The 16,417-nt window shown below is 42.5% G+C and overlaps 1 non-coding gene and 1 pseudogene across 1 annotated transcript; both read right to left on the bottom strand.

Annotated features, from left to right (window-relative positions):
• Positions 1 to 10,006: 10,006 nt before the first annotated feature.
• Positions 10,007 to 10,170, bottom strand: LOC127435502 (U1 spliceosomal RNA). Its single transcript, XR_007896240.1, has one exon. It is a non-coding gene; the product is annotated as a U1 spliceosomal RNA (small nuclear RNA).
• A 392-nt stretch (positions 10,171 to 10,562) lies between these two features.
• On the bottom strand, positions 10,563 to 10,739 carry LOC127435510 (uncharacterized; annotated as a pseudogene).
• Positions 10,740 to 16,417: the final 5,678 nt, after the last annotated feature.

The raw sequence follows: 16,417 nt of genomic DNA, 5'->3' as shown, positions 1-16,417 counted from the left end.
CAACACCGTCACATTTGTTGAAATTGGATCCACTCCATAGTGAGGGACCTGGAGTCCACATCTCCTCCCTCTTCCTATAATTTGTTAAAAAAGACAGAGCACACTCTTGCAATAAAAACATGTCTGACTTACAAGTCTTTAAAAAAAAGACAAAATACTCTGTGCTCGCATGGTGGACCTCACACTTGTTACATTGATATTAGAGATAGTGAGGGCCATGAGCAGTATGGTTGAAAAGGCATGAGAATTAATAAAATTTAAACTGAAATCTGTAGACTTTTAATGTCTTTTATATAAAATCATATATTTTCTTGTTGTCCCTGCTTCTCCTTTTTATCCATGATGTTGGGGTCAGGAGGGCAAGTGTTTAGCGCCTGAAGAGCCACAGAGGAACTCTCTTCTCAGCTTTATATGCAAAAAGGAAACCTCATTTGTGAAATTTTGGGGCCACATACAGTCTAGATCTTCCAAAAAGGAATTATCTGGCTGATGCGTTGCCCTCGGCTTTTTCTCCTCTGTTTTAGACAGAGGAGATCCCGCAGGTCTTTTTTGCACCTGAGCATTTGGGAGTGAATTATCCGTTTCACTCCCACTGGACTCACTACTCACCTCAGGCACAGTGACTAGAGAGGAAGTCGTTTCCACCTCTCCCTCCTCTTTTTATAATTCTCTTTGGGAGGTGACTTCGTCCCCCTGTTCAAATAAAATGTTTGACTCCGCCCCTGTGGTTGCCCCACTTCCTCCTCCTTTCCCAATCCCTGAGGCTGGCTGGGAATTTGAATTTCCCACCAAAAGCTCAGGGACCGCCTCCTCCTTTTGTTCTCCTGTTTGCTCCATCTGTGGGGCGGCCATTTTGTTGCTTTTCAATTTGTTGGCGAAACTTTTTGTGCAATCTCTGTAGAGGTGGTTGGTCTCTCCACACAGATTGCACAGTCTGCCACTGGTACATTCCTCAAAAATGTGACCAATTTCTCTACACTTCCCACAAACAATTTCTTGACAGGTTTCAGCCAGATGCCCAATTTTCCCACACTTTCTACATAATTTGGGAATCCCCTGATAGTGGATGTAGCCTCGGTTTTCTCCCAATGCAGTCATGGAGGGCAGATGTTTCAGGCCCTGGAAGCCCTCAGCGTCTTCCCTTTGTTTGATAGGAATTCGCTAAGAGCAGTTCCAAATGCCATCCTCATCTACCACTTTGACCGGTTGGCCTCTTACTGTGCAAAATCTGCCCAGCCAGACACAAATATCATCTCCACTCACTGTTTCATTAAACATTCTAACAATCACAGTTTTAAGTGAATTATCAGAAAGTTTCTCTACAGTGAACATGGAGAACTGGGCCTTAAAAACCTCAAAATTTTTACCAAAAAACATTCAACAAGGAAGCATTCTTAAAACTTAAATCAAAACCTTTGTTCAGGGGCGGAGTCATTAAACAATTCAAATCCATTGCACTAAAACCAAGAGTTTTTTTGGATCAGCTTCCCGGAAAAATCGAGACACGACATCCCCAGGAGCTTCCCATTTACTTCTTTATCATTAAAACGCACTCTGTGGTGCCTCCGCATGCCAGCACGGGCAGCTGACATGGTGAAGGCACCCACAGCCTACTAAAACAAGGTTTAAAATCAGTGATAAATAAATTAATTAAAAGGCTTACCTTAAAAAGATTCCTCAAAGGAAAAAATGAGTCCTCTGCTTTAAAAACGGCAAAATCAATGTATCTCCTAAAGGTTGAGCAGCTCGCGAAACTGTCAATCATGAGCCAGGAAACCTACAAGAGGCGATCTCAGCGCCACCCTCTGACCAGACACTAGATCTTAGCCAAAAGGCTGAGAAGCGACGCCGAAGTCACGCCATGAGAGCACGGCCGGAAATGGCAAAGCGAGATGAGGTCACGGTGAGCGCATCAAAAGTCAAAAACAATCAAGCAGACATGGACGGTTTGACCAGTGCGGGACCAAACAAAATGGACCATGCCACTCCTCGAAGCAATTCATGTCAATGGGCAACACTTTTCAGCGGAACAAGCAAAGCATTGTTCCCCCCAACAAACGCTCAAATTATACATCACTTGATGTCTTTCTCTCAGCTCAAAGGCCGCTGGAGTGCAGTTGACCGAAACCACGTGCGGAGGCCAAAACATTCATTATTTGTCCTTGGTGTTGTCATGCCGTAGAGTGCACTCCACTACGTTCTGTTGTTACCTTTCCCTTTCCATGTAAAAGGGGTAAGAATTATAAACATTGTCAACGCGTCCCCACCCAAACCCAATGTCTCGATGAAGGACCCTGAGCTCTCTTTCTGTCAGCGTAATCAAACGCGGCGGCACAACTGACTATTTTATTCACATATGAACGCAAATCATGGCTTTTTCGGATCCATTTGGGCCCATTGTTTTATTTCAGCTCTGTACTTTAAAATTAGTGTGGCTTAACTTACATTTCTCTCAAATGTAACATCAGTAGGCTTGGAGAGAAAATGGAATCCATTGCCAGCACGTACTCCGGCATGTTGTGGTGAACGTGTCCACACGAAAAGCTGAGACTATAAGGCATCTCCTTTATGTGTCTTAGCTTGACGGTCGCTGACGTGTCGTTGTACCTATAGTTGAAACCACGATCGGAAGCCAAACCTATCTTTCTACTCACGTTTTTTTGTAATTAACATTTTTATTGATTCATATGCACATGACAGTGGAAAAAACTCAACACATATATAAAGAATCAACATTTTACATTTAAACCCTACTAATACAATCCCACCCTGACCCCTAATGAACACCCCTGTGGTCCCACATAACACACACACAATCCCCCCCCCCCCAAAAAAAACAATAAATATATATATATATATATATATATATATATATATATATAATAAACATACATGATTAAACTAAACTACACTCTCCACATCCCCTCCCCGAGAGTCCCTCCAAAACACTAAATATTTGCCCCATTTTTTTGCAAATAAGTCCCTAAACCCCAGCCTTCTACTTACCGCCTCTTCAAATGCAGCTACCTTCCCCATTTCCACACACCACTCCGAAAAAGAGGGTGCTCCACTTGACTTCCAACCCCTTAAAATTACTTGCCTGCCAATCATGAGACTGGTCAGTACCCAATATTTTATGTGATTATCCCCTAAATGCATGACCGCCTCATCACCCAAAATACTGAGTCTGGGACAAAGCAAAATCTGAGTGTTCAAAACATCACACAAATACCTCTGAACCCTCAACCAAAACTCCTGGATCTTAACACACCCCCAAAAGACATGGGTAGTGTCTCCAGCTTCTGATTGGCATCGCCAGTAAGTGGGTGTGTCTTTAAGACCAAGCCTATATAATCTAGAGGGGGTCCAATAAAATCTATGTAAAATCTTAAATTGCATAAGGCGAACCCTTGCATCTCTAGATACAGACTTGACATTTTTAAGAATCTTAGTCCACACTCCATCCTCCAATACCAAATTCAAATATTTTTCCCATACTCTCTTGAGAGAAGTCAAGGCTCCATTCCCCAGACTCTGAATTAGTAGGGAGTAATACACTGATGCTTCATGGCCTTTTCCAAAAGCAGCAATCACCTCTCCCAAAGCACCTGCCGCTTTAGGGGGGTGCGTGGCACTCCCAAAAATAGTGCAGAGTAGGTGGCGAAGCTGTAAATACTTATAAAACTGAGATCTGGGAATGCCAAAACGATTTTCAAAAGGTCTCAATACTCCACACTTGTATAGGTCACCAAGTGCATTAACCCCCCTCACAATCCAATCTGACCAACAAAAAGGGGACTTATTAATACATAGTTTAGGGTTCAGCCATATGCTTGAGGCTGCGTTTAAATAAATATCCGAATTAAACACTCTGGACATTTTTGTCCATATCAAGTGCAAATGCAAAATAATGGGGTGCGACTTAACCTCTCCGGTTAGTTTGATCGAAAAGCTTTGCAGTGGCAAGATATGGTCAAGCACTTCCTTTTCAATACAAAACCAGGGAGGGGCTCTCTCAGGTGGAAGCGACCAATGAGCCAAATGTCTAAGATCGAACGCATAATAATAAAACAAAATCTTGGGTAGGCCTAACCCACCATTGTCAATTGGCAAATTGTAACTTATTGAAATTTAAACTGGGGCGCTTACCATTCCAAATAAAGGACTTCGCTATGCTATCAAATTGCTTGAAATAAGAGAGGGGGATATCTACAGGGAGAGAGTGAAGCAGGTAGTTGAATATTGGAATACAATTCATTTTAATAACATTAACCTTCCCAATCATCGATAAATGTAATGAAGCCCACCTGCCCACATCACTCAAAAAACTTTTTATTAAAGGGTCAAAATTAACTAACTAAATCAGACAAATTTGCTGGGAATAAAATCCCCAAATACTTAATGCCCTGTTTGGGCCACCGGAAGGCCGTTTCTGGGCAGGATGCTGTCAGCGCCAAAGCTTCGGATTTAGACCAACTGACTTTGTATCCTGAGAACTTGGAAAAATAATTAATAATTCTGTGGAGGCAAGGCATAGATCTAGTAGGTTCAGAGACAAATAATAAAATATCATCTGCGTAAAGCAGAAGCTAATGCACCACGCCTCCCGCTGTCACCCCTGGAAAATCATCCTCCTTTCTTATCGCAGCTGCTAATGGTTCCAGGGCAAGACAGAACAATAATAGGGAAAGAGGGCAACCCTGTTGAGTGCCCCTATCCAGAGTAAAATAATCTGAAATTAATCCATTTGTTTGTACCGCTGCTACAGGGTGTTCATAAAGTAACTTAATCCAACCAATAAATGATCAGACTGATCCAGGCTTGTGTCATGGTTGGTGGAAGCTTTCCATTCTTTAATGATTCAGTATAACAAAAGTGGAGCCAGTTCTGTAGCATAGGATCTAAAAAAAATCTGGGGCCAGATGGATTTGCCGTAGAATTTTTTTAGATCCTATGCTACAGAACTGGAGCCTTGCCAGTAGGTAGGGACTTAATTACCTCGTCAAGCTCCTCCAAGGTTTTCTCAGAATAGAGAGAGTTTTTTTGCTCAATCGTCAGTTTAGGAAGATCTAATGGTTCCACAAAGTTTCTAATGTCTTCATCAGTAGACGAAAGTGTGGAACTATAAAGATAAATATAGAATTCTTTAAAGGCATTATTAATATCAATGGCTGAGGTAAATATTTCACCACCAGCAGATTTCACTGAGGGAATGATAGAAAAAGACTCTCTCTGCTTTATATATCTAGCCAAAAGCTTCCCTGCTTTGTCACCTGACTCAAAATATGACTGTCTTGCCCTGAATAACCAAAACTCCACTTTCCGCAACAAAATAGTATTATATCTATATTTCAATCGGGTCAATTCTCTGAGGCCATCAGCTGACATACGGCGCTTCAGCTCTGCCTCTGCACTTTTAATATTTCCTTCCAACTCCACAAGTTCTCGTGCTTTGGATTTTTTGGTGAATGAGGCATACTGTATGATCCGACCACTAAGTACTGCCTTAAGTGCCTCCCAAGCCACGCCCACAGAGAATACTGAGGACCAGTTGGTCTCCATATAAACATTGATTTCAGTCTTTAACATTTGTTGGAAATCAGGATTTTGCAGAAGGGATACAAGGCGCCAACTATATGATTTATTTTTCTCTATATGTGGCATCACCTCTAAACTCACCAGGGCATGATCTGAGACTAAAATTTTCCAATTGAGCAATCAACAACAGATGAAATGAGGGATTTGGATTTCTAGAATAAATCTTATGGACTGATGAAAAAAAATGTCTAGTCCCTACCGGATGGGTTCAAAAGTCTCCAAATATCCGAAAGACCAAGATTTTTACACATCCTGTGAAGCGTCAGTGTTGCTCGAGGGGGTTTACACACTTTTGCTTAACTGTGATCAAGGACTGAATCCATTAAAAGATTAAAGTCGCCTCCCAATATTATATCATGAAGGGATGTTGCAAGCCACTGGCACCCCTCAAGATCTATAAAAAAGCCCTGATCATCAGCGCTAGGTGCGTAAATATTAGCCAAAATCAACCTTTGCCCTTGAATTTCAGCTAAAATAATAATTACTCTTCCTAATTTATCTTTAGTCTGTTTGAGACATTTGAATTGTAAATGTTTATTAATCAATATAATGACTCCCTTGCTCTTACTTGAGCCATCACTAAAGAAAACATATCCACCCCATATCTTCCCAAATTTTTCAGCTTCCTGCGGGGAGAGATGTGTTTCTTGAAGAAACACTATATCATATTTCTTACGTTCAAGAAAAGTAATAGACTTCCTTCTTTTTATGGGGTGCCCCAACCTATTCACATTCCATGTGGAGAGAGATAGTACACTCATATTAACATTTGACATTTTGATATAGTAGAAAGAATAAATTGTGTGTCAAAAACAAAATTATACAGACCACATTCCCCATTAGTGAAACAATCAAACCCCGAACTCCCCCCCCGAACAAAGCAAACAGAAAAAAGAAAAACGTGCACATTAACCCCACACACGAAAGCGCCAACCAGCGTCAATCCCTTTAAACTCAAAAGGTCCATGAACGCCCACGAGCCCCCATGACAACTCTGCCATCGGATTGCACAATTTTGCCTCACAAATTTGTGAAGCAAAATTACATAACAGAAAATACTTTGTAAAATAAACCCAGTCAATAGCAAGAATGAACACAAAGAATGTGTCGATTCATTCACAGAACCGCCTCGAAGGTGTGTTCCAGCTGATATAAAACCTTTCAGATTCCTCGGTCAGACAAACGAATGTTCCATGAGCCAGCTGTTATGAGTTCAGCCGATGACATAATCATTCCAATGTCCCGTAAAAATACTCAACAAAACAAACTCCAGACAGCAGGAGGAATAAGCAGGAAGAACGAACAGATTAATCCACAGCTGTTCCAAAGGAGTGTTATTCAGTAGAACAAGCTCCAGCTGCAAGGTGGAGCCAACACAAAAAGAAACAAAACCGGCATCCCGGTTCCTCGGATGGTCGATTCAATTCTCTCGGAGGCTGCATAAAAGTATATACCATGACTTACACAATCCGTCAGCTTTATAAAAGACATCCTTTGTGTGAGCATGTAGATATTTTGCGGTCATCCATAGTGTCCACTCTCAAACTGGCAGGGAACTTCAATGCAAAAGTTTCTTTAAGGAAAAGTGTTATTCACAAAACAAGCTCCAGCCGCTCGGTGGAGCCAACACAAAAAAAACAAAATGTCGCCCAGCTTCCTCAAGAGAAAGTACAGCGAGTTAACCCACTCACATGATAGACATTGATTCTATTAAAGACATTGCTTGATTGGGACATATAAATACTTTGCGACCGACCTTCGTTTCTATTCTCAGTTTGGCTGGAAACATCAGAGCAAACGAGATCTTTTTCTGATGTAAGAGTTTCTTACATTCCTTGAACCGATCACGTTTCTCTCTTGTCGAGGTCGCAAAGTCCGAGAACAAGAAAATATTATGGTTCTTCCAAGAAAGCTTCCCTTTGCTCCTCGCCTGGCGCAACACAAGATCTTTATCGGATGATCTCAGAAATCTGGCCAGAATCGGTCGGGGCCTGTCTCCCTCAGCAAATCTGTGAGCTGGAACTCTGTGAGCTCGCTCGATTTCCAGCTTGTGGCCTGTTATGTCGAGCAGACTCGGGAAAAACTCCTCTAGAAATTTTACCATATCTCTGCCCTCCTCATGCTCAGGAATTCCAACAATTCTGACGTTATTCCTGCGGCTTCTATTCTCAAGATCTTCAAACTTTTCAAGGAGATGTTCCAAATCAACTTTGGTCGCGGCGGATTAGCGGTTAATTCCCTCTCCGAAGATTCCAGAAAATCGATTTGTTTCTCAACATCTGACACTCTTGTAACTAACTCAGAGAATTTTATTTCCATCGCCATAATCGATTGACGTATTACAGCGAGATCCTCGAACTCAGCAGAAACCTTCGTCAATATCACTGACATGTTGGACAACTGACGCTGGATCTCCTCTCCCGCCATGGCATCCAAATCGAATACCTGGTCTGTAGGCCTGTCGGGGCTTTCATCCTGAACACGTAAGTGTCTTTTAATGTCTCCAGAGCCCGAGGATTTAGACTTTTTTGCCAAGTTTTGCATCAAAGAGCAATTGTGTAACTGGGTGTAACAAATTCACCAGATTATAACATGAAAAAAATTGAAAATTTAGCAAAGTGCGCAGAGCTCGTCGCTCACGTCTGCTTCTTGCATGGTGTCACGTGACTCGTCTTTCTACTCACGTTTGAACATTTAGAATTTATGTTTTCTTCTTCATTGTTGTTGTGTGCCCTTCGCAATGTTCAATTACCTTTCCATTTAAAAGGGGAAAAAAGTGTAATCGTTGTAAACACATGCCCAACCAACGCTGATACTACATGGAGCTTTGTTTCAATCTCTCGGTGAAGGACGCTGAGGTCTCCTTGTTTCAGAATAATCAAATAAGGCAGCCGAACAGACCTTTTTATTCTCATATGAACTCAAATTGTGGCTTTGTTTTCTCTCTCTTCTTTTTCGGATCGATTGGGTACAAAGTATGACTTGGGATCTGTACTTTTAATAAGTGAGGCTAATCTAACTTTTCTCTTAAAATGAACAGTGAGCTTGGAGGGCAGACGGAATTCATTGCGAGCACATAGGTACACCTGCATGTTTAGGTGAAGGCGTCCACTTCAAAAGCAGATACGGCTCTTTATTTCGATCTCTCAGATCGGTGAACGCCGAAGTTTCATTGTCTTAGTTTGATACGGCGCAAGACAATTCAGCTTGTGTGAAAGAACTTCCAGTTTCAACGTTCAGATAAAGAAGAGTCTGCTCAAAGAGATATTTGTCATTTTAACTCTAATGTTTTCACATGATTCCTTTAAATATGTTAACGGTGGTAAACTGTTTAGTTCATGTTAATTGAAATATATATGAAATATACCAGTAAATATTATAAATTTAATGGCATGATTTATTGATTTTAATCTGATTAGTGTTATATGTTTTGTGATGGAATTGCCACCATATTAGAAAGATCATCTTTTAAGAGAATTTGACACTGGTGTTATCAACGCTGGCATTATTCGTTAAGCAAAATTCAGTTATAAAATAATCAATCACAGACAAGTTGCCCTTTATGAATAATCATAATGATAATGACAAGATGTTAAACAGCTGTTTTTCCCTCAGCTTTTATGGGCAAAACCTGAACTGATTAAAAATGTCAATTGCAAGCCGGAAAGGCATTTTTCTTTTTTTTCTTTTTTTTGAGAATGACCCATTCACATTTAAGCACACATCCTGGCGTTTAGTTTTGTTTTTACCCAGTATTTATTATGTCCAATGTCTGTTTCCTCCCTGTGCTTTCAAATAAGTGATAACTGACTTACTTTTCCACTAAACTTAACATCAGTAAGATTGGAGGGAAAATGGAATCCATTGCCAGCATGTACTCCTTCATGTTGTGGTATTGTTAAAGAAAGCAACATTGAACTTTAACGTGTATGTTTCCCACCTTGGAATGATCTGTGACAACGGAAGTTTTTCTTTTCAACGGAGGGACATGCAAACGAATGTTACATTTTAATTTGTTTTTGAATGTGTCCACATTAAAACAGCGCCTTGTATCCACACCCCATTTCGGAGCCATGTCAATTGCACATTGTATTCCCCGCTTTGAGAGTAGCTATTTGGCACAAAGGGATGATTCCGTTTCTACACATGGAGATGCAAAAGAGAAATAAACGGAATCTGTATCTGCTACTGATACAGGATCGTCGCTTATGATTCACAATATTGTATAAAAGAATACGAGTCTTTCAACATCGTTTTATGCTGTCTTGAATCCAACCAATGCAAAACGAACGAACTTGTACGCGCAGAAGGTAACACCAAGGTTCACGGTTAGTGAAGCACAGCAATTGACAGCACAGCACGACTAACACAACTGATAAAACTTTTTTTTTTTTTTTAAACGAACGACCAGGGGAGAGCGCGGACGCAGTCCCCCACTACCAGAAATTATGCAGTCGAGATTCCCACATTTGGGGAATTCGCAGGGGTCAGCACAGCCGAAGTGCAATGGCCGAGCCTCGACCTGGGTGAACCACCTTCATGATTATAGTGTCTCCCCTACCAGGTAAGTATAAATGCACAAACTCCAGGGCAGAGGGCCCATTCTCCTCTTTACCATTCATACCAACGTTGATCTCATATACAAACACATGATCCACAACTCCCAGTACGTGACTGAGCTTTGCAATTAGACAGGCGTGTACACCAACTTTAAATTCCAACTTTTAAGGCTACCAAGTCTGTGGATTAGTTTTCTGCCTTGTGACTGCTTGTGGTTTCCGGAGTGAGCGACAGCACTGCTATACCATTCGCTCTCGGCCGACGAGTCGGCGGTGCGTTCACTGTATGCACACACGAGGAAAAACTAAAGTAAAGGTTCCTCGTTTGCGCGCCTGCTCTCAGACCCTAATTTTATAGATAAACAAAGATCTCTGCTTTTCATAACAAATGTTGTTCCCCCGAAAGGGGAGCGCACCGTGCTTGGAGATACTGCAATACCAAGTCGATACGTGGAGTGGACGGAGCAAGCCCCGCTTCCATCTCCCAGGCCCAAAAAGCAATTTAATATATGGTCCCCGGATAGGAGACGTATCAGATATTAAACTGATAAGAACAGATTTTTTCTTTCGAAAAAAATTTGTTACAAACATCTGTTAAAATACACAAAATTTTTTTATATTTACAAGGTCTGTTGCACTGATATCACAAAATAAAAATAGAGATATTTGTTTCATAGTGTGAGCCATTTCTTTCCATGTGCAAAAGTCCATTGAACAGTTTGTGTTAAAACAGTGTGTTGTTAAAAATGTAAATAAAATAAAAAGGGTAAAAGCCACCAAAATGCTAAAAAAGTCCTGTTGTTCAGGACCGCGAGTGAGTCCTTATCAAGTGGGCCATCACCCTAGTCTCCAGAACAGGCACCTGGGCTACCGCTTCAGGGGCCCAGAGGAGATCCCCTCTCCTCCAGCCCGCTGGCCCGCTGTTCCCGTAGCCACTGGAGGTAAGGGTGCATCTACGGGAGGCCAAGTACGGTGGCGTCCAGGACCTCTTCCGTGTGACCCCGGCCCCCCTGTCCGAATAACAGCGCCCGGTACCCCTGCAGCGTTGATGTTACAATTCGCTCGCTCGCGTGGAGGGGGACCGTAACATGTTTCCCCACCAGCAGGTTTCTGGTGGTCCAGATGGCATCCTTGATTGCATTGAAGGTGAGCCAGAGCAAGGTAAATTGTTGTGCTGTACAGTCCTTCAAGCCCCGGCCCACACCAAGGATGGCGAGCTTGTAATCCACCTGGACCCAGCCCACTGGCAGGCATGGGAAATACAGGGGGCCGGTCGTGGCCCACAGGTCCCGCGCAGCGCCGCACTCCCAGAGCAGGTGTCTTACGGTCTCTGGTTTTTTACACCCGGACCGGGGGCAGATTGCATTTTTGGCCATGCCTCTGGAGTGCATAACCGCCCTGACCGGGAGGATCTCATGAGCTAACATCCACGCCAGGTCCTTGTGCCTGTTCTGGAGAGCGGGGTGGGCAGCATTCCTCCAAAATTCTTTGGCCTCACCTAGTGTGAGGCCTGGAACTGGACTCACTGGTTCCCGGTCCTGCACAAGAGAGACAAGAGATTTGTGGTTGGTTAAAATGGTGGCATCCTGAGTCTCTAAACTCTTTTTCTTTAAAAACTTCTTGATAAAATCATATTCTTTTGGAAGATTAAAAGCCACTGGGGTTGTCAAATCAATTGGTAAAATTTTTAAAACTCTCAGGTAAGACCGCATAACCAATATGCAGGGCGGTGAAGCGGCTAGCTAAAAACAGGTGGGGGTCTGGGAGGCCTTTTCCACCATTTTCCGGTCTTTTCTTGACGACCTCCCTCTTCAAACGTTCCCACTTGGACCCCCACAAGAAGTAAAAAGCCAACCTCTCCAGGTCTGAAAGGAAATGTTTTGGGGGACTAAAAACAGAACACACAAGTAAAAACAATGGTAAGATCACAGCTTTAAAAATTAAAACTTTTTCTTCCATTGTCATCTGTCTAATTCCCCAAAAGCCCAGTCTTTTCCTAACTTTCCCTATCATGTCAGTCCAATTTCCCCGTCCTCCACCCTCTTTGTCGAATTTAACCCCTAGAATTTTTAAATTGGTCTCTTTAAACTCTACGTCCAGTCCACCTGTGTCCACGTTTCCCCACAGCCCGAAGAGCTGGGCCTCAGACTTACTCCTATTGAGTTTAGTGCCCGAGGCCCGACCGTACCAGTCCATTAAGTCCATTGCTCGTCGTATAGATAAAATGTCAGTAGCTAAAAGGGTCACGTCATCCATATATAAAACACAAGTCGCTGTTAGTCCGCCCGTCCCTGGAACGTCTAGTCCTTTGATCCATTGGTTCCTTCTCAAGATCTGTGCCAGTGGCTCAATACAAGCCACATACAGGAGAGGAGATAAAGGACACCCCTGACGGAAACCACTACATATGTTCACCGCTTTGGATAAATGCCCATTAACACGAATTTTGCTGACTAAACCATTGTACAGCAGTCCCACCCAGGCTATAAACCTCCCTGGAAAACCCATTTTTTGCAGTACCTGAAACAGGTACTGGTGCGAGACGCAGTCAAAAGCTTTCTCAAAATCTAAATTTAGGACTACTAACCGAATATTTCTGTCTCTCGCATAACAGATGGCATCTCTAATCAGCACTAGGCTGTCCGTGATCTTTCTCCCAGGCACAGCACAAGCTTGATCTGGGTGGATCACGTCCTCTAAAACGGTTGACATACGTGTTGCTAAAATTTTACTAAAAAGCTTAACGTCAAAATTTAAAAGTGTGATTGGACGGCAGTTTTTAAGGTCCGTCTTGTCTCCTTTTTTATATAGCAGTGAAACTATCCCTAACCTAAAGCTGTCGGGAAGTCTGTCTAAGGTCTCCAATTCACTAAAAACAGTCAGTAAGTCGTGTGCTAAAATATCCCAAAAAGACTGATAAAACTCTAGGGGGAGTCCGTCCATTCCTGGGGACTTTTCCCGTTTAAAACCTTTAAGAGCATTTTGTAATTCTAAAATGGTCAAATCTTGGGATAAAAGTTCATTTTGACTGCTTACCTTTTTCTCTAAAAAACCTAAAACTTCCCTCAAAGTGTCACTTTCTACATCTTTTTTACAATATAAAGCCTCATAAAATTCTGTAGCCCCACTTAAATTTCTTTTGTTGTGTGCACTTCCCTCCCTCCTGTTTTCAGTGATGTAACTGCTCCTCCCCCTGTGATTATTTTTTTTAAAAAAATATCTGGTGCACTTTTCTCCTTCCTCAAGGTCTCTTTCTCGGCTTCTTAAAATGACACATTTGCTTTGTGTTTCACTTAAAACGGACATTTCCTTTTTTACTTTTTTAATATCCTCGCTAAAATCCAATCCATTATTTAAAAGGTTAAAATATCTCTGTAGTCTTTTTTGCAGCCCCATCATGTGCCTTTTTCCCCTATTTTTCTTATTTTTCCCTACCTTCCTAAAAAACTGTCTTGTCCTATCCTTTACCATCTCCCACCACTGTGCTCGTGAATCGTAAAAGTCTTGGAGGGTCTGCCATTGGCTGAACCGCTCCCTATATTCTCCAACTACTTCCTCATCTTCCAACAAGGAGCAGTTCAGCCTCCACAGCCCTCCCCCTACAGTCACACCAGTGGGCAGTGAAAGGGTGCAAGACAGCATCAAGTGGTCAGAAAAAAAAGAGGGGGGTCAATGTTGCATCGGTTGGCGGGAAGTCTCTTGTAAAAATGTAGTCAATTCGAGAGGCTTTGGAGCTATCACCACTGGACCAGGTGAAGCCCTCCTCTCTTTGATGCAAGTTTCTAAAACAGTCGGTTAATTTGAAATCTTTAACTAACCCTTGTAATAAAAAGGATGTTTTATCTACTTTAAAATCATCAACTACCCTCTTCCTATCTCTTTTTGTTAAAACACAATTAAAATCCCCCGCCACAACTAGGGGGGCCCTACCCAACATGTGGGGCTGCAAGTCCTCTAAAAGCTCGTACCTTTGATTTTTGTCCGTAAAACCATATACATTAAGAATGTTAAAATCCTTATCTAAGAAAGTCAGATTTGCTAAAATTGCCCGCCCATCCCTTACCACAGTGCTGCCCTTCACCATGATATTTGGGTTGTTAATTACAATGGCAACACCGTCATTTTTGTTAAAATTGGACCCACTCCATAGCGAGGGGCCCGAGGTCCAAAGCGCCTCCCACTTCCTGTAATTCTTTAAAAAAGGAAGAGCACATTCCTGCAACAAAAACACATCTGACTTACAAGATTTTAAAAAGGATAAAACACTCTTTGCTCACAGAGTGGACCTCACACTTCTCACATTAATTGTAAAGATAGTGAGGGCCATGAGCAGTGTGATTAAAAGGTATGAGCTATTAAGAAACAAAAGACATTAAAACCACAGAGACATAAATTAAAATCCTATTAAAAACTTGTGACACTTACGTCCTCCTTTAACCTGGAAAGCCCAGGGTCAGGAGGGTAAGTGCTCGACGCCTCAAGGGCCACAGAGAAATTCTCTTGCAGCTCTTTTGGCGACGATGATTTTAGCTTTACATGCAGAAAAGAAACCTCATTTGGGGATTCAAGCGGCCACACACGGTCCAGATATTCCGATACGGAACTTTCTAGCCACTGTGTTGCCTTCAGCTTTTTCTCCTCTGTTTCAAGCAAAGGAGATCCTGCAGGCCTTTTCTGCACTTGAGCATTTGGGAGTGAACACCCAGTTTCACTCCCACTCGAAACCGTTTGGAGGGAGGAAGCTGTTTCCTCCTCCCCATCCTCCATTTCTAACTCCCTATTCTTTGGGGAGGGAATAGCTTCCTCCACCTGTTCCAATACAAGGTTAGACTCCGCCCCCACGACCGCCCCACTTCCTTCCTCCTGTCCAATCCCTGAGGCTGGCTGGGAATTTGAATTTCCCGCCAAAACCTCAGGTCCCGCCGCCTCCTCTCTTTGTTCTAAGGTTGGGTGTGCTTGTGGGGCGGCCATTTAGTTAGCCTTTAATTTGTTAGCAAAACTTTTAGGGCAATCTCTGTAGAGGTGGTTTGAATCTCCACAGAGATTACACCGTCTGCCATTGGTACATTCTTCAAAACTGTGACCAATTTCTCTACACTTCCCACATACTATCTCTTGGTACGCTTCAGCAAGATGCCCAAATTTCCCACACTTCCTACACAACTTGGGCATCCCCTGATAATGAATGTAGCCTCTGTTCTCTCCAACACAATCATGGAAGGCAGATGTTTCAGACCCTGGTAGCCCCCGGCTTCTTCCCATTGTTTAATGGGAAATCGCCAGGAGCATGTCCAGATGCCATCCTCATCTAACACTTTGACTGGTGGACCTCGAACAGTGCAAAATCTACCCAGCCAAATACATATATCATCTCCAGTTACTGTTTCATTGAACATCCTGACAATCACAGTTTTAAGCGTGTTATCAGAAAGTTTCTCCACCGCAAAACTGGGCCTTAACTGAATCCAACTTTTGCCAAAAAATACTCAACAGGGAAGAACTTTTAAAGCTTAAATCAAAACCTTTGTTCAGGGGCAGAGTCATTAAACAATTTAAATCTTCAGGTTTAAAATGGAGAGTGTTTTGGATCAGCTTCCTGGAAAAGTCAAGACGTGACATTCCCAGGAGCTTCCCCTCAAACTCCTTGAATAAAAACCGCACGCTGTGGTGCCTCCTCGTGCCAGCACGGGCAGCTGACATTATGGAGACACCACCAGCCTAAAACCCACGATAAAATCTACAATTTCTTCCAATAAATAAATTAAAACAACAAATAAATTATACTAAAACAATCAATAAATAACATAAAATCAGCACTTACCTTTTTTGTTTTTTGTTTTTCCAAACGAAATCGTTAAAATGTTCGTCCGAAATGTATTCCCAGTTAGAATAGCCTAAAGCCACAAACAAGGCTGAAGGCTCCGCCCAACTGAGAAGCGATCCCTGTCTCTGCCTCTAGATCTTAGCCAAAAGGCCGAGAAGCGATACCGTAGTCACGCCGTGAGAGCACGGCCGGAAACGGCAAAGCGAGATGAGGTCAGGGTGAGCGCATCAAAGGTCAAAAACAATCAAGCAGACATGGACGGTTTGACCAGTGCCGGACCAAACAAAATGGACCATGCCACTCCTCGAAGCAATTCATGTCAATGGGCAACACTTTTCAGCGGAACAAGCAAAGCATTGTTCCCCCCAACAAACGCTCAAATTATACATCACTTGATGTCTGTCTCTCAGCTCAAAGGCCGCTGGAGTGCCGTTGA

The sequence above is a fragment of the Myxocyprinus asiaticus genome, chromosome 45 (genome assembly GCF_019703515.2).
Source record: "Myxocyprinus asiaticus isolate MX2 ecotype Aquarium Trade chromosome 45, UBuf_Myxa_2, whole genome shotgun sequence".
Classification (NCBI taxonomy): Eukaryota; Metazoa; Chordata; class Actinopteri; order Cypriniformes; family Catostomidae; genus Myxocyprinus; species Myxocyprinus asiaticus.
The sequence above is the reverse complement of the archived record's forward strand: the minus strand, read 5'-3'. Positions and strand labels throughout refer to the sequence as shown.